A 19,631-nucleotide genomic window follows, 5' to 3' on the forward strand; every position below is an offset into this window, starting at 1 on the left:
GGACGCGCGCGGGACCAAGCCGGACGAAGCCCGGACAAAGGGCGGACAGTCTGTGACAGTCCGGGATAGTCAGGGGCTGGGCTGGCCCACCTCTGTAAGCCATTGTGGACCAGCAGAGGTTAAGTGAGGAAAGGTACTGTTATAAGCGGAAAGATCACAGGTTGTTGTAGAGCGGGTCGATAAATTATTCTAGTAAGCTTGGTGTGGTACTAAGGGTGATGGGGAAGAGGAAGTCAACCGAAGGGGGCGCGGATCAGCAGGCTAATGGAAAAAAAGGGAAAAAGGCAAAAAAATCCCTAAATGCTGCACCCAATTGTGTTCTGAGTAGTATTGAACTATTGGTTGAAGAATGTTCGGAAATTTTATTACAGGCACCGAATGTACCAAGTGAGAGCCCAATTGCCCCCCCCCCCCCGCAAGTTAATGTAGTTCAGAAGCGGGGTAAAGTAGTAATTCCGGCAATCTTTTAAAAAAAAGCTCAAAATGTGGTTGACATCCATGTATCTCCAAGATTATCGCAGGTGCCTAAGTTTATAGAATCTGCAGGTGGGGGAAATATGACCAAGGAGGGAGATGGCATGGTACATATAATAGAGGCTGATGATGGGGATGGGCAGGAGGCGGGAGATGGAGTTGGGATAATTTGTTCTAATAGATATGCTGCATTGGAAGGTGAATCAAGGGAGATAGGTGATGTTTTGGTACAGGGCCTAAGAAAGGATGACCAAAGATTAGAGAGCATACAAAGTTGTCAAAATTGCCAGAACTTCAAAGATATTTTTGGGGAGAAAATAGGCGGCCTGGAGGAGGAAATGATTCAGATTAGAAAACTACTGAAGGACCTAATTAAGCAGAGGGGAAAACATGATCCAGGTAACTCCCAACTAGTGACGCCGTCCTTATTGACAAGTGGTCACAGTAATCATGCAGCTCCAATAGGAGGCACCAAAACGATATTCCAAACAGGTCCCCCAATGGCCCCGCAAAGGGGTACGGCTCCTAATACAGTAAGTTCTTTAAATATAGGGACCAAACAACTTAGTGCTGTGAAGGCAGCGGAGGGGAGGGTAGATAAAACATTAAACCCAACACAGAGTGATGGAGGGTTAGGGGAACGGGTCATTAGTTGCCCTAGCTCTTATGCAGGTGCAGTAAAACAGACGGGACCACTGGCAAACTCCGAGCGGGGGAAAGAAAAGCTGTCCCGTGTCCCATTGTTGATAAACAAAGTTCAAAATGTGAGGGCAAATGTGTGGCCAAATAGGTCCCTTGGTCAACCAATATCTTATAAACCTGCTAACACCATTGTCTACTTGACGGGGGTTCCTAAGTTGAATCTCAATGTGTATGAGAGCAGAGATTCTACCTGTAAGAAAGCGATTCACTGGTTACGCCATGAAAGAGGATGTGGTCGATTATTAGGGGAGACCTGATGAAAGTCCAAAGACTATCTTTGGTCAACTCAATTACTGACTGTATCGAAATACATCTTAGGGATAAGACATTAGCAGAGAACTTGGTCACCCTGGAGTATAGATCAACCCCGCCTACACACTCGAACATACAAATTAGACAGTCGCCTTGGTGGTCAAAAGATAATGGTCAAAATGAGTCAGTTCTAAATATGGTGGATTGACTACGGAAAGATAACCAAATCCTTGAGCCGCTTGATACTATCCCAGCCCAAGGGTCAAAGAATACGAGTCCGCATATTGTAAGTCCCGGCCAGAGGGAGGGGTAACCAACAAGGGTAATATGCATCCCTGGAGGATCGAAGTACCAACTAGTAACATGCATAACATCAAAATTAGTGTAGATAGGGGACCACTCCCTAACTCCAGTGCTAAAGGTTTACCCCCAGCTCACAATAATATTAATCTCCTCTCATGGAACATAGCAGGGCTACAAAAAAAGTTGGCCATCCCCGAATGGAACGACTTTATAGACCAATTTAATATCTGTATGTTCCAAGAGACGTGGAGCGTGACCCCAATTTATAAAAATGGGTATGCTACATACTTCATCCCAGCAATTACGGAGGGGGGAGTACGCCCTTCGGGTGGTCTACACATATGGATCAGCGTGTCACTAAATTGGGCTGTAACCGTCCATAACCTACCCTCAGAGGATATATTATATTTATCTCTTAAAGGTTTGAGTGGAGGTAAAACATTAGAATTATTTTGCGTATACGCAAGGGGTATCCAGGGTGGCAAATCTTCACCGACAATCGAGCTATTGGACTCAACATTAGCTGATATTTCGCCTAGGTCACAAGTGGTAGTTGGGGGCGATTTTAACTGTACAAATGAACCCCTAGCCGATGACGAGGTATTAGGTCTTAGCGCAGATGATTAGAACCAGGCTATTCCTAACTTAACCCTGGAACCTATTAAGAAATTGACGGCTAGAGCAATTCAAATGAATGCTCTAACGTTGGAACGTAATTTAAGGGCACTGAAGGGGAGGACTGCTTCTGACCCTAATGGGGCTATGACATTCAATAGAATATGTAGACAATCCCGAATTGATTACATATTATTGAACACCCAATCATGGAATAACTTAGTGGATATGGAGGTCGTACAATCAGAGGATAGTGATCACAACCCACTTTGTATGGAAATTAATTGGGGGCCCGAGAAGGGAATTAGGAGCGGACCACTGATGATCACTAAGGAAGTGACCCCTAAAAATTGTAACCGGAAGCTGAAATGGAGTAGGGTAAAATGTGAAGAGGGTAAATTAAATAACGTTAAGGAGCTTGTCGTAGCAGGAACCACAGCCCTTTCACTCTGTGGGCTAGTCCAGCCTAATGCTTTAGATCTTACATTGACTGATTCGTATAAGACCATGATGGATAAAATTAGTATGCTTTTCATCATAGGTGATCGTAGGGGACAGATTAGATCTAAACAAAAAACCCCGAATGGCAATCCTTGGTATACGGTTGAGTGTAGGAAAAAAAGGAAATTAATCACAAAATCTATAAAAAGTAAAGATACTGTTGCAGTAAGATTAGCCAGAAAAGAGTATGGCAGGGCTATTAAAGTAGCTAAGAGGGAATGGGAGGAGGAACATTGGCAGCAACTTAAGTTAGCTGCCAATGGAAAAGACTCAACTCTATTCTGGAATTTGATCAAGGAATTAGAAAGGAGAGGGACAGAGCCAATAACCAATCACATCACTGAATCACAGTGGCACTCCCATTTTGTAAAATTGTATTGTGGAGAAGAAGATCTAGGACCATCAAAGAGGTTAGATAATGAATTGAATTTGGAGGCTATAAAACAGAAAGATGTCTTCACCCCTCGGGAAGTGCAGGATGCAATCACAAATATAACACCAGGCAAGGCTGCAGGGCCGGATGGGTTGCCCGGTGATTTGCTTCTACATGACCCGGATTTATGGACCAATTTCATAGTCATTGTAATGAACCTAATTTTGTATGGACACCCCGTCCCGGAATCATGGAGGGGTGCGGAGGTTGTTACCATAAATAAGAAAGGGGATAGGGAGGACCCTGCCAACTACAGACCTATAAGTCTGATCGATACAATCCAGAAGGTAGTTGGCAGGGTCATCGTGACTAGAATAGGGACATGGATCAATGACAATAATATCTTGACACACTTTCAGGGGGGATTTAGACAGAATGTGGGCATGATGGACCAGGTTTTCAGGTTCTGTGCGGTGTACTGGAAGACTGTGTCCATCGCGAAGGGCAGCCTATACTTGGCCTTTATAGATCTAAAAAACGCATTTGACGTGATTCCCCGTGATAAGCTTTGGAAGGTTTTGTCGGATATGGGGCTTCCTTGTCACCTCCTGCAGATGGTTGTTAGACTCCACGAGGACAACAATGCCAGAATCCGTTGGGGGAGTCAGGGCCAGTTAACAGAGAGGGTGCCAGTTAGCAGAGGGGTTCGCCAGGGCTGTGTGATGGCCCGACATTGTTCTCCCTCTTTATTAATGGGGTGGTAGACCATTTGAGGGAGGACCCTGCCGATGCCCCAGTCCTGGCCGGGGAAAAAACACCTACCCTACTCTTTGCGGACAACATCCTCCTGATGTTCAAAACCCCATCGGGTCTGCAGAAACTTCTCGACCGCTTTAGTTCATTTTGCAATGAACGAGGGCTAACTGTAAATACTGCAAAAACAAAACTGATGGTTTTATCTTCTAAAAAAAAAAGCCAGGAAGATTAACCTTACCCTAAATGGGTCAGTTCTAGAGGTGGTGGAAGAGTTTGACTACCTGGGAGTCAGGTTGAGTAATATTATGAAATGGGACTCCCACGTCGCAAAAATACTTTTAAACCCAAAAAGGGTCTCAGGAATTATCCTGAGCAACCAACGGTTGTCCATCAGTAGGCCAATAGCTGCAACCCTTGCGGTCTACGAAGGAAAGGCACTGGCCTCTGTGGTTTATGGCTCAGAACTGTGGGGGTGTGAGAATGTAAGGGATTTGATAATAGCCGAGAATAAGTTTGTGAGAGATTTGGTCTCACTTCCTTTATCAACCCCATTGAACCCCCTGTTTATTGACATGGGCAAGCGATCGATTGCAGACAAAGTACGCCTCCGCCCTTTACTGTTTTGGGTGCGACTGAGAAGGACACCTGAATTATCAAAATATGCCTTGGTATTGGATGAGCTGATTGCCCTGAATGTCTCAAATAAGATAAAATGGCTAAGCAATCTGAGACAGTTGGTTGTGAGCTTAGGAATGGTTGAATTCTGGAACTCCCAGTCCCCGCCTAATAAACAAATTGTTAAGAAAATATATTGGGAGTGGGTTGACGCAGAGGAACTAAAAAGCACAAAGTGGGGGCAGTTGACGAATCAATTCCTTGAGCATAAGCCAATGAGGAGGTTAGAGCCCTCTTTGGACTACATACAAATTCCAAGAGACAGATCCCTCTTCTTGAAGATGAGATATGGTATACTCCCCCTTAAAAAGTTCACAGAGGGGTGGAAAGGAGGGAGGGACTATGATCTCACTTGTCCTGGCTGCCCATGTAAGAAATAATCCCTGCCACATTTCCTGTTTGTTTGTAAGGCTTACAAGCTTCCTAGAGCAAGATGGTTGAAACCTGTGTGCAGGGAAATGGGTGTCAGAGATTTTAGGGTTGTGCTTCGTATTTTTTATCTGATACTACATCACTGTATATTGTTTGTGGGATTGCAAAGTACTTGGCCAGTGCTTGGTTCATTCGGTCTAAATTGTTATGTAATATTCAAAACTAAATGCCTACCCTTTGAGATGATTGAAATTTATAGGAATGCACCTTCTCTGTAATCATTCTTTAATTGTAAATAGTTTTTAAAGTTTTTAAGAGATGACGAATGTAATACTTGCAAATTGGTTTTATGTATATCTATGTTCGTACTTTTATGATATGAAATATATCGAATAAAGTATTACAACAACAACAGCATTTTAGGAACCACCATTTTTCTTAGGCCACACTTGGCAAATGACCCCAAAACATTCCAGGAAGGAGCTTAGGGGAATGAACTTCATTTTTGGTAAGGGTCCTGAAGATTCATCGAAGGGCACCAAAGTTATTAGCAAAGCAAGACATACATGTTCTATGGCAACTAGGTCCTAACTATAAGTACACAGTGGGGACTGCCATATCTATCTATCTATCAATCTATCTATCTATCTATCTATCTATCTATCTATCTATCTATCTATCTATCTATCTATCTATCTATCTATCTATCTATCTATCTATCTATCTATCTATCTATCTATCTATCTATCTATCTATCTATCTATCCTAGAAAAATGTTCCCCTTCCTCCCATCCTCCTCCCCTTAGACAATTAGGCAGATATAAACACTTCCATTATCCCCACCATCCCACCACTGAGTCCCTTTATTACTGATTGTTCATTGAGATCATGGTGTAGCTTGCTATATACATTTTTGAGCCCCATTAAGTGTGCATTTTGTCCGTCCATAGTGATTTAAGTTGATAGCAAGCAGATATGCAATTGCATATCTTTGTACATAATAATCCCTCTGGTGACACATGAAAATATACTTGCTCATCCATGATATCGGAAAAACATTTCGATAAAATATGTTATAAAAATACTGACCAGGCTCTTCTAGTGAATGTTCACTTGCTCACGTTGTTTCATGAAAAGTTAAAATGATAATTCTGTGATTTAATAAAAGAAAATCTACTAAGCAAAATAAACTGGACGCACGTCATTCCAGCTTTCTTGTTAGAACACATTCTCCTCGTTCAAGGATATTAACCTTGATGAAAAGAGAATGAGACTTATCACTCAGGAAATGTGACTAATTGCTTGTCTTCCAGATTCGCTGCTATAATCAGTTTCTGTCCGGGAACCACTTATACACATTTACGTATTCCCCATAGTTCCAGGGGACAATAGATCATCTATATATAGTAAAGAGCCGCCATGTAAGGACACTGTAAGTGGCAGGTCTTTGCTAGAAGAATATAAAAAGGGAGTATGGCATAGAGCATACTTTGTCAAAGGCTTGCTTCACTGGCCTCTTCCCACTACAGAGGTCAAATCTTTTGATTCACAAAAGACAAAAAGGTATTGATAAACCAGGACAGAAGGGATTTCATTTGTGGTATGATAGGGTGTGATATAGAGTTGTTTACCCTCCACAAAATAAGTGTCTAGGTGTGCCAGCAATGGGAAAAGTTGCATTCCTTTTTGTAACATATACACGAGTTGCATATACATATACTATGATGGGTTCTTTGACAGTTCAGGTTGTTAGGCTGATGCTCAGTAATGCTGTGTTAGGAGCTGGTTTCAGACCAGCTTAATCCCCTCTAGATTGCTTTGATTATTGTGGACTCCCCTCGTTCATAATTGCCGAGATTCGAGTCTTACTAATAGAATCTCACCCAGTGTAAGCTTCTGTTAAAATGGTTATTAGTGATAACCGCCTGCTGCTGCACAGGTAGGGTAAGAGGCTCGTTGCTGGCTACCCAAGAACACGCATGCCATACCTGTGTGTAGGCTGAACAAGGTAGATCTGTGCCTGGGTCACCCTGGTATTGTGGCTTTGAATAAAGTGGCTATAATCTATGTATCCTAAGCTTTATAATTTAATTGAGTATCCAAAAAGAAAGATTGCCTTTCTTTGAGACTAAAGTGTAGGTCTGTAGTGCCTTACATTATTTACTTTTTTAGAGAAACCTGCACAGAATACAAATATTCGATTGGCTCAACTGAAATTATTGACATGATATTCCCTGTGATTAACACATAATCATTTGGCCATATTTGTGCTCCTTCATGCTTGGTTTTTGCAATATTTCCCTGATTCAGATTTTGAATTACCCTTCTGGTCTAAATTAATTACCCTGCTGGACAGGTACTAGTTCAAAGCCACTCCTGAACATTAGAGACCGATTTAGACAGCATTAGCCGTCTCTTGGTGGAGGAAAAGGATGGGGAGCAATCTGCATAGATTGATTAGCCGACACACAACTGAAGAACCTGGGCATGCCCTTTACAATGGGACAATGGAGGACTGGCAGCACCATACCACCAGTCATAAAAGGGGTCAGTTTGATGTTATGGAGTGAATTAGCCAATTTTGGAGTAGCTATTAGGGGTGTAGGACTTTTTGCAGACTACCCCTTGATTCAGTAAAATTCATGGATGCTGTGCAAAGGGGTAAGCCAGGTTGTGGCTGCTCTTGGGAAGTATCTGCCAAGGATGAAGGGTTGATATGGCATCTTTGACCTGGTTGGAGACACTCATCTTCACTTTTACACCGATGCACAAGGGAGAGATTTCAAGAGAAGAGGAAGTTACAGAAGATGATGGAAAGACCTACCGTGTGGACAAACCCCTTACTCAAGAGGAAATCAGACTTGTACTTCTCTGGGCCGTGTAGGAAGCAGTATTCAGGGCTAGTGGCACTGGGCTCCTCATGCTATCTGGGGGACAGTAGACTTTGGACTTGCCAGTGACCCCGAATGAGACCGCTTCCCTGGACTACTGTTGAACAGTTCTGGCTAGAGGTTCCTTTGAAAGGGCTACCTCAGACGTCTGCAAAACACACAAGTGTTGTGCATTTGGCTAGGACACCATGTGACTTTGGGAGTGCAGGCAGGCGTTGTAGTCTGCCTTGAGGACAGTATGGTGGAGCATCTGGAAGACCCTGGGCCAGGAGACAACGAGAAGCTAAGGGGCAGGAGGACTGGTCCCTGAACCCTTCCTCAACGGAGAAAGTGCAATTAAAATAGAAACTAAAGAGAAAATGCTGTAAAAATGGAGAAATCAAGAGGCCCTAAAATAGTGCCCCTGGTGACTGGAGTGTGTCACCACGATCAAGAAGAGGAAATCTTCATTTAAATTTGCCCATCGAGACCTGAGGTGTCTATTGGTGAGTCAGCAGTGTTCTGCTTTTGTTTGGTTCTCCATTGGTAACTTTTAATGCTTACAGGCACCTGCCACCATCAGGAATCCAATGCTGGGTCTCTCACTTTTCCCTTGGGACAGAAACACTCTCTTAAAAAATTAAAACAAAACCATTAGGATAGAGTCCCCGGGCTGAAAACAGCAGCATCAAATGTCCAGGGAAGGGATTAGTGCAGTTCAAAATCGCAACCCATAATGCTCTGGGGACATTAATTTGCATATTATCCACTCGGTCCCTGCCCTTACACTCTTGAATGACTCCCTGACTTCCGGCATAGTTCCTTTAGCGCGTTTAAAGAAGCCACGGTCATACCGCTCCTGAAAAAACCCGGGGCTGACCCAGTTTGTAAGGCTAACTACCGGCCCATTTCCTTATTGCCCTATTTGGCAAAAGTCCTGGAGGCCCACGTGGCTAAATGCCTTTCTAACTTCCTTGAGGAGTCTTGCTGCTTTGACCCTCACCAGGCTGGATTTCGGCCGGCACATTCAACTGAGGCAGTAGTAACCACAGTCCTGGACACGCTGTGGGACTCTGCTGATAGACGTTCCCCTCAGGCTCTGGTGCTCCTGGACCTGTCGGGCGCGTTCGACACGGTCGATCACAACATCTTGATCGATCGTGTTGGACAGGCCGGCATACGGGACACGCGGCCTGCTGGCTGAGGTCCTTTTTGGAGAATCGCACTCAAGCAGTACGCCTGGGAGACCTAGCGGGTGCCAAACAGTCTACTACATGTAGAGTGCCACAGGGCTCCTCCCTGTCACCCCACCTATTTAATCTGTACATCCTCCCTCTGATCCAGACCCTTAGAGATGAGCAGGTGAGGGTTTTCAATTATGCAGATGATTTACAGTTACTCTTCACTATCGACAATACTGAAAACTCCATCTTGCACTTCCAGTCGACCATGAGGTTCATCAAATCCTGGATGGACCAAAACCAGCTGAAACTGAAACCAGGAAAAACCGAGTTGGTCCTTACTGGGGACAGCGCCAAGCACTGGGGCCCCCACTATTGGCCATTGGAGTTAGGGCAAGCCCCGTCCCCTTCACCAGCGGCTAAAACACTTGAGGTCACCATGGACTGCGATCTCTCATTAAAAGCACAAGTGGGCCAGGTGGTCTCCAAATGCTTTTTTCAGTTAAAAAAAATTTGAAAGGTCCGGCGTCTACTCACTTCGGAGGCAATCACCCAGGTTGTGATCGCCACTGTTCTGTCCCATCTGGACTACGCGAATTCCATTTATCTAGGTCTCCCCAACTACCTATCTAAATGTCTCCAGATGGTACAGAACTATGCCGCAAGGTTGATTTTGAATCAACCGAGGTGGCATGCAGCCACTCCCCTACTCATGAAACTGCACTGGCTTCCTGTCACCCAACGCTGTGCATTTAAAACAGGATGTATGATCTTTAAATCCTTGTACTGCAAAAGCCCCAAATTCATTGACCAACTAATCACCAGGTACGTACCATCTCGCAACCTCCGCTCACTCCACCAGGGCCTCCTCCAGACGCTTCCTTTCAACCTTAAGCGTTCTGGAGGCCGTAGGTTTGCAATACTTGCCCCCTGCCTGTGGAACACCTTCCCTCTTGAGATCCGGACCTGCAGAGACCACCTCTCATTTCGGAAAGCCTTGAAGACCTGGCTCTACAGACAAGCATTTCAATAACTCCCCACCCCTCATCCACGTTTATGTTACTGTTGATCTCAGTGCCAAGAAACTAATCAGTGATAGTGCGCTTAACAAATGCCTTATTAACATAACATAACATTATCATGGGTATCCCAGGAGGTCGAGGTACAACCCACCGAGTTTGGAAAGTATTTGGAGGAGGAGCCTGGAGAGTGAACACCCACAGTTACACCGCTTTTAAAGTGTTATCCTAAGTCTCCTGGTGTCCAAAAAGTGTGACATGGTAGAGGGTCTCCACAGATTCACGCAGTCTTGGAGTAAGTGCTTTTGCCCAGAGATTCTGTTGTTCCTAGACTGTTTCTTGGCTGTTCTGTGACAACCCTGTGCATTTCTACTTCTGTGTGTTAGCTTATCCCCTCCTAGTGTAGTGGTTTGATGCTGGGACTGAAGCAAAAGACACACACTTGAAATGCAGAACAAATTAAACCATTCACCCCTAGTCAAGAGATCTAGGTTAAATCCACCATTCTTTTGCTCACCATGCCACCCCAGTTTAGACCTGGCCATATGCAAATCAGTCTTGACCCTGTGCCTCATGAGAACAGTCCAGCCTGAACTGCCAAGCCAGGTCCTCCCTGGACCAGAAATAAGCATCCTTGGACCGGTTTTGGGTTTCACCCCTCATCAGCCAGGATAGCTTGGATAGCTTGAATCCAGTGGCGCAGTGAGCCCGGAACCACCGCCTGGGCCTACCCGGCGCAATTAGGGCGATGAAGCAAAAGACACACAATTGGTGGAGGTCATATCCTGGTGCCTCCTGACATGTCATGTGTTTTTCCTTAACTCTGTATTGGCTTCAGCTCCTGCAGTTAGTTTATTGCTGTGATGGTCTCTTTGCTGTTTGAAAGATGTAACATATGTTGTGATTCCCATGGTGCCTTACTGTTGTTCATTAAGAATGCAGGAAAGAACGAATTTCAGAAAGGAGATAAATAAGTTGAAATTAATTGGGACGTTTTGTAGATTTGTTTTACAGAGAGCTTTGAAAATTGACCCTTCTGATGTAATTTTGCTCGAAAAGTTAGCTGTCATGGGTTAGCTGACTAATAATTTCTGGATGTGCTATGAGAACTGTATAAATTATCATGAACTATGTTTTTTGAAGTGAAATAACTCACTGAGTAAAATGCCAAAATAATTATTGTAACATTTTACAATGAGACAGTGAGCCAACAGGATGTTTCAGTGTGGCTGGACAGACAGTGTGATTCACTTGGGCGTATGGAAAAAGTATGAAACTCAGTTGGCATTTGAAATGGAACTTGGCAAGCTATGCGGGAATCCTGAAGGATTGTCAGGGCCTCACCACCTGCCATCTTCTTTCATGCAAAGAAATAATAGGATGTTTTTATTTTATATACAGAGCAGACTTGTGTTAGTAGAAAATGTGGGGTACGTGGACATTCTTTGCAAAATACTCCTGTGTACTAACTAACTACAAAGTAGAGGGCCATCAGGCCAAAGACTGGCAGATAGAATACATTTGCATCTTTCGATCTGGAAAAAGCTGTTTATAAACATTAACATGTTTTCTTTTTAACGCCTCCCATGCTCGTGACGGACCCGCTCCGTCACGAGCCTCGGGTGGGCTGTGCTGGTGACGGAGCGGTTCCGTCACGGCCCACTCAGCGCGCCTGCGTGGCGCTGATTACGCACCTGCGTGGCATGTTCTATTGAGTGGGCGGGGCCGTGATGGAACCTCTCCGTCACAAGCACAGCCCACCCGAGGCTCGTGACGGAGCGGTTCCGTCACGAGCATGGGAGCGCCGCGCGGCCCCCCCTCTCTCCTAGCGCTGCGGCGGAATTGCCGCCGCAGCGAAGGGGTTAAACAAAATGTTACAAGGGAATGTTAGTTTCTCCAGCAACAAGGTTTGATAAAGAGTATGTCTGATAGTTTGAAAAGTAGTGAAAGTGTACCTAAGGCTTTGTCTAGCACCTCACATGCTGTGTACCCTGCAAGCGCTTTGGTGTAGGAGGGGTCAAAGAGGTTGCTACGGTGTACAATAGTGCCAGATAGGGTGCAGGGAAAGCCTGGAATAGAGGCTGTGTTTACAGTGGATTTGAATGCTGGAAAGAGTGGGAGTGAAATTTCAAATGCGGTTGGTATCATAGTGGTGGAAGTGTCTATTGTGCTTGATAGACCTGGGGTTACCAGTCCATATAGGGTAGCCTAGCACAGAGTGAACAGACCTATTCCAAAGGCATTTGTGTAATGCTTGCGTCACACTCCTCACAGCAACCCAGCGCCCATCCACTAAAAACTACACTGCACCAGTTTAGAAAAATACGGAGTGCTTTCTAAAAATAATTCTTTAAGTTATCTTATTCCGTTAGACATGTCTTCCATACATTTAGCACTACCACAGTTGATTGCTTACACCATTGAAACTTTAACATTACATTTAGTTCACAAACTTCTGTTTCTTCAGTGAAATTGACTACAAATTCAATCCTGGCTCTAGATTTACAGGTCGATCTCTTATAGTTTGAATACGTTTTATAAGGTAGAAAATTACATTAATTATCTCCAGCAACACAACAATAGACATCATCACTGCATGGAAATCCTTCGGCACATCCTCTTAAATAAAAATTAACTTATGCGTCGTTTAAACATGTGCCAGAGTGGTTTCCTCCTTGTCAAATTGGAACGGATGTTAATTTCAGTCAACAACCCGCCTTCGCTCTGTTAACCTATGGTATTCTTGGCTTCTGTTTAACTTTTATTTAGGGCCAACAGCAGTTCGACAATTGGCAATTTCCTAGCTCCAATGCGATAGTTCCACCAGTCTACGTTCCCCTGGCAAACACGAATACTGTGTCTGGAATCCTGAAGAACTTGCCCTCTGTTAGGCCCTGTGGAGCTCTCTCTAGCCTCGTATCCCACACCAGCCCCCAGGCCCCGGCTTACTTGTAGTTGTTTGGCTCGAGTTCAGCCGTCCGGGGCAGTCGGAAGGCTACGAGTGAAGCGCGCACCTCCCCTCCCCTCAGGCAAGGCCGTAGCACCTACTGGGCCTGCGCTGGGAGAGAGAGACACTTCAGATGACAGGCGATGTAAGGCCCTCCTGATGCCTCCGGTGAGCCAGTTCGTCTCCACAGAGCAGCCGTGGTTCAATGGGCCTGCGCAGGAGAAGCGCGTCTGAGGCTCGGCGCCGCCCCTTCAGGGAAACCTACAGAATCTCCTCTGGGCCTGCGCCAAGGGGGAAACAGCTTCTGGCAGCGCCTCCCCCTCAGAGAAGCCTCCACAGTAACGGGCAGCCGAACCACTCTCAGTTCGTCTCCTGCTCCTCACCTCCGGACGGTGTCGCCTCACCCACCGAAGAACAACTCTTCCAGCGGAGCCCCAATCCGATGCTGCAAGTCACGCTACCCCCTCCCCAGGCCACAGCAGAATCTCCGCAGTTCTGTCCGGGAGGGAGAACCACAGGAAGCGTCTCACCTCACCACCGGTAAGTCGAGCAGGGTTCTCGGGCTATCACCCCCCAGGGTCACTGTCGCTAGGGCGGACACAGGTGAATGAGAGGGGGGGGTTTGTTTCTTAGCCGGCCCTCAGGACAGTTCACACTCCTGCGGGGCAGCAGCGCAGCTCGTGTCAAGCAGCTTGGGCCCCACAGTTACTCTGGTTAAGATTAAGGAGGGTAATAACTCCTTCCTGGATATAGACGATCACTAGGTCAAAGCCCTTCGAGATGATAACTTGGCAGGGTCAGGTCTCGAGGTAGGGGGCAGTGATAGCAGCAGGGAAGCAACCCCAAGGAGAAGTCAGCCCTACTAGCGCCCTAACCCCCTGATGCCACTGCCTGCACTCCAGCCAGCTCTTAGGCGACAAAATGGCTGCCCAGGTTCTGACCTCATATACCCCTAGACCCAGGTCACTAGAATGGGCCAGAAGGTTCTAGATCCCTCTCACTAGTCTATAGGCCTGTCCCTGAGGTAAAGTTCTTTGTCAGTTGGCAGCCACCATTTTGTAAAGAATCACCTCACTACCACCTCCATTTTAAAAGAACACCTGTGCCCCTTTATGATGCAAAAATAATTAGGCACCCAGAGCTCTAAGGACAATACCATAAAAAAAATGTATGGTGGACAAAAAGGGGAAATACAAATGTAGGAAGCAGAAAGGGGACAAAAAAAAACCCAAAAGATAGGAGGGACCACCCAAAGGGGCTGACAGGTCTAACACGCGTCCCACCGAGCTGAAAGTGGGGAGAGCTACCCAACCCCTTGGGAGTTCTCATCACTAAGGCGGAAATACCTAGAGAGACCGTCTGCATTGGCGTGGTCCACTCCAGGCCGATGTTCCACCCGGAAGTCCATTCCCTGTAGGGAGATGGACCATCTCAGCAACTTGGGATTCTCTCCCTTCATCTGCATCAGCCAACGAAGGGGCCGGTGGTCCGTCTGTACAAGGAAGTGCGAGCCAAATAGGTATGGCCGCAACTTCTTCAGAGCCCATACCACCGCAAAGGCTTCCCGCTCAATCGCACTCCACCTCTATTCCCGGGGAAGCAGTCTCCTGGATAGGACGACAACAGGTTGGTCCCGACCCTCTTCATTGAGTTGCGATAACACTGCCCCAATGCCATGCTCTGATGCATCCATTTGAACAATGAATTCCTTAGAAAAATCAGGGGCCCTTAAGACCGGAGCCGCACACATTGCTTGTTTCAGGGTGTCGAAGGCTTGTTGACACGCCTCCGTCCAGACTACCCGTCGAGGTTGTTTCTTGGATGTGAGTTCAGTTAGGGGTGCCACGATGGTGCCATACCCCTTCACTAAGCGACGGTAATATCCTGTGAGGCCCAGGAAAGCTCGGACCTCGGTTTGGGTCTTGGGGGGCTCCCAGGCCATGATAGCCTCAATCTTAGCCTGGAGGGGCTGCACCGTTCCCCTGCCCACCAAGTGGTCTAGATACACCACCGACCCCTGCCCGATCTGGTATTTGCTGGCCTTGATTGTCAAGCCAGCCTGTTTCAGGGCTTGGAGAACAGCCTGTAGGTGACACAAGTGGTCCTCCCAGCTGCTGCTGAAGACGGCAATGTCATCTAGATAAGCAGCAGAGAAGGCCTCCATCCCGGAGAGGACCTTGTTCACCAGCCGCTGAAAAGTGCCAGGAGCGTTCTTGAGCCCAAAGGGCATCACACAGAACTGGTAGTGGCCCTCAGGCGTGGAGAAGGCTGACCTTTCCCTTGCTCCATCTGTAAGGGAGATCTGCCAGTACCCTGATGTGAGGTCAAAAGTACTCAGATATTGGGCAGCTCCCAGCCAGTCAATGAGCTCATCCAACCTAGGGATTGGATGAGCATCAGTCTTAGTCACTGAATTCAGTCCCCGGTAATCCACACAGAACCTGAGTTCTGGAGTGGTGCCCGGCGGGGCAGCTCTTGGTACCAGAACTACCGGACTGGACCAGGGGCTACTTGAAGGTTCAATCACTCCTAGCTCCAGCATCTTAGTGACTTCACTATGAATGCTGGCCTTCACCTTATCTGATAGCCGGTAGGTTTTAGAATTCACAGGTGGGCTGTCTCCTGTGTCCACATTATGGGTACACAGGTGGGTCCTTCCCGGGATAAGGGAGAACAGCGAGGAATATTGCTCCAGGAGTTGGCGGCAGTCCCTCCGCTGTTCAGGAGTTAGGGATGGTGAGAGAATCACTCCCTCCACAGACCTATCCTTTTCTTGAGACGAAAATAGATCAGGGAGAGGCTCACTTTCCTCTTCCTCTGCTCCATCAGTCACCATCATCAAGATGACCTCGGGCCTCTCATGGTGGGGTTTGAGGCGGTTGACATGGAGCACCCGATGGGGCTGCCTGGGGGTCTTAAGGTCCACTAAGTAAGTGACCTTGCCCTTCTTCTCAATCACCTCAAAGGGGCCTGTCCAGCGATCCTGGAGGGCACTAAGCTCTCCAGGCTCCATCACCCACACTTTCTGGCCAGGCTCCAACTCCACAGGGTGAGCATTGTGGTCATACCACTCCTTCATTACTGCCTGGCTGGCTTCCAAGTTGTCAGAAGCTTGCTTCCACAACATAGCCAATTGGCTTTGGAAGGCCAGCATGTAGCTCACCACATCCTGGGGAAGCTTCTTGAGAGTATTCTCCCTTCTGTCTTTCACCAGGCTGAGAGGTCCTCTGACAGGATGCCCATACAGAAGTTCGAAGGGGCTGAAGCCCACTCCTTTCTGTGGCACTTCCCTGTATGAGAACAACAGACAGGGTAGGAGGACGTCCCATTTCCTCCGCAGGCTCTCAGGCAGACTTCTGATCATGCCCTCCAAGGTTTTATTGAACCTTTCCACCAGACCATTGGTCTGGGGGTGGTAAGGGGTGGAGAACCGGTAGGTAACCCCACACTCCTTCCACATAGCCCGCATGTAGGCTGACATGAAGTTGGTCCCCCTGTCGGACACAACTTCCTTGGGGAAACCCACTCGGGTAAAAATCCCCATCAGGGCCCTAGCCACTGCAGGTGCAGTAACGGTCCTCAAAGGAATTGCCTCTGGGTACCGAGTGGCATGATCCACCAGAACCAGGATAAACCTGTGACCAGCTGAAGTGGGTGGATCCAATGGCCCAACAATGTCGATGCCCACCCTTTCAAAGGGAGTGCTAACGACAGGTAGTGGTTCCAGGGGAGCTTTTAGCTTAACCCCTGTTTTCCCACTGGCTTGGCAAGACACACACGTCCTACAATAAGTGCCACCCTCATTTGAGGCCAGTAAAAATGGGGGACAAGCCGGGCAAAGGTCTTGTCCTGACCCAGGTGTCCTGCCAAGGGTATCTCGTGAGCCAATTCTAAGAGAAAGGCTCGGTAACGTTGAGGGACGACCAAGGCCCGTGACGAACCGTGCACTGGTGCCTTGTGTTCACTGTAGAGAAGACCATCCTCCCAGTAAATGTGGTAGTTCCCGGCAATGCTACCTGCTGCCTGGGCTTCGGCCTGTCGCCTTAGACCCTCAAGGGTAGGGCACTCCTTCTGGCCCTGACAAAACTCTTCCATGGTAGGCCCCCCTCCATGTGCCATTCGGCAGGGATAGGTAGGTTCTCCAGGGAGACAATATCCCCCTCCGTGCACTCCGGGTCCACCACCACAGATGGCCCATCCATCTCACGGGGCATGGATGCAGAGGCAGGTATCTCCTGTCCCCGGATCTTTCCCTTTTTGGCAGCTGGCTGTGCCTTTGTCCCAGGCTCCAGCCCTGGCGAACTCCCCCTCCGGGTAGTCGCGGACCGTGTGCTGGCACAGGCCCAGTCAGGTGTACCCAGCATCTCTGAGTGAGTCCGGTATTCCACCTCCTTCCAAGCATTGTGCTCCATATCATTCCCCAACAGACAATCGACTGGCACGGCAGGGCTTACGGCAACTCGAAGAGAACCTGCGACCCCTTCCCACTCAAAGGGAACTTCGGCCACAGGGTAGTGACCTAGTCTGTCGTCAGCCATCGCGGCGGGATGGAGTAAGTTTGGGATCACCTGCTCTGGGGACACCAGATGACTCCTTACCATAGTCATACTGGCACCTGTGTCCCTCAGAGCTTCTCCTTTTTGGTCATTGATGGTGACCCACTGTCCATACTTGGTAGTATTTGGGGGCACCTGGATCTTGGGAACCATCTCCCTATCTCCCAGGGACACTAAGGTGACTCCCGCCCACTCCCCCCCTTATCTAAGGGCAACTCCTCCCCGAGCACTACACTAGCTACTCCCGGGGTTTTTCCTCCAGTGGGAGGGGGTGGTCTCTTTGGGCACTTGACATCTCCTTTATAGTGCCCAACTCCACCACATTCATAACCGCGGACAACCCTTGGCTGCTGACTGTGGTCAGGATGAGGGTTTTTCTGCGGGTTGGCCCTAGGAGTGAATCCTGAACCCCTTCCTTGTGAACTGTTTTGGGGGCCTTTTGAGAACTCCCTCTTTTTGTCTCCCCCCTCCTTCTTCTGGGGAGCACCCTGACCAGTCCTTTGGGAATCCCCTCCAGTCCCCTTTGAGGACACCCGGGTACTGGCCCAGATGTCCGCCTCCTCAGCAAGTTTCCTGGGACTGGTCAGCTTGCTGTACACCAGGTGTTGTCGCAGCTCTGGAAAACAATTCTCGAGTAGGTGCTCCTTTAGGATTAGATCATACAATCCCTCGTAGTCCCCCACCTCGCTGCCTTGCACCCAACCCTCTAGGGCCTTCTTGGCATAGTCTAGGAAATCCACCCAGTTCTGTGTAGCCAGTTTGTGGCTGTTCCTGAATTTCTGTCTGTATTTCTCAGGAGTCAGCCCAAACTTCCTGATCAGCGCCACTTTCATGGTGGGGTAGTTAGTCTGTTCCTCCTGCTCTAGGGCTAGAAGTGCATCCCTCCCTACTGGAGGCATATATTTATACAGGCCACCCCCCCAGTTACTCTCTGATATCCCATGGGCTCTTAGCGAGACCTCATAGGCAGCCAACCATTTTGCAATATCGTCCCCTACACTGTAACTGGCGACTACGTCTTTTGGCAAGTAGGGTCTGGGTTCCCTGATGATTTCTTTGGGTACGCTGCCACCAACAGGAGTACTAGGAGTCCCTATTTGCAGGGCCTTGAGGTCTAACTCCTTTAAACTCAATTCATGAGCCAGCCTCTGTTCCTCCCTCTCCTTCTCCAACCTAGCTAACTACCACTTCAACTGCCTTTCCTCTCTCCGGTCAGCTAATTCGGCTTCAGTCAAGCTCCTTACAGAGACACTACTGCCCTCCCTCGAAAGTGTCCTAGGACCTCGTAGTAGGTTCCCCCTTTCGGTTTGGTATAGTTCATCCATTCCAATGACAGTGTCCCTATCCCCCTCTTCCTCCTCCTCCTTCCCATCTGGGTGAGCTGCCACCCATGCTCTCAAGCTGGTTTGGAGTTCCCCCTTTTTCGCACCACGCTTGAAGAACACCCCCTTTCTCTGGCAAAATTCCCTGAGTTGGGCCGCAGTGTAGGTCTCCAACTCCTCCAATTCAAATTCCATCTTGCCAACAGGGTCTCAGACAGTCACTTTGAAGAATTCAAGAAAGAGACGTTAATTAAGGGCTACCTCCACCCACCACCAGAAAAGAATTTGGAAAAACAAAACTTCTAATTAAATGCAGGCAAAACGGAGGTCATGGTAATTGGCAAACAACCCTCCATCTGGTCCCACATGTAGTGGCTGGAAGAACTAGGACCAACCCCGACTTCCCAACTGAAGATTAACAATTGGGGAGTCTGGTTGTTTGATGACACCTTATCTTTTACAGGGTAAATATCAGCTCTGGCAGGCACATGCTTTGGCATTCTAAGAATGCTGGGCAAAATCTTAGATATTCGGCCATTTGATGTCAAAAAGACCATTGTGCAGGCCCTGGTTACATCTCGTCTGGATTACTGCAACATCCTCTATTTAGGGGTTGCAAAAGGCAATTTGAATATACTACAGAAGGTCCAAAATGCAGCGGCCCGCATAATATGGAACATTCCGAGGCACACCCCGGTGGCAGCTGCCTTAAG

Source organism: Lissotriton helveticus, chromosome 8 (genome assembly GCF_964261635.1).
Source record: "Lissotriton helveticus chromosome 8, aLisHel1.1, whole genome shotgun sequence".
NCBI lineage: Eukaryota > Metazoa > Chordata > Amphibia > Caudata > Salamandridae > Lissotriton > Lissotriton helveticus.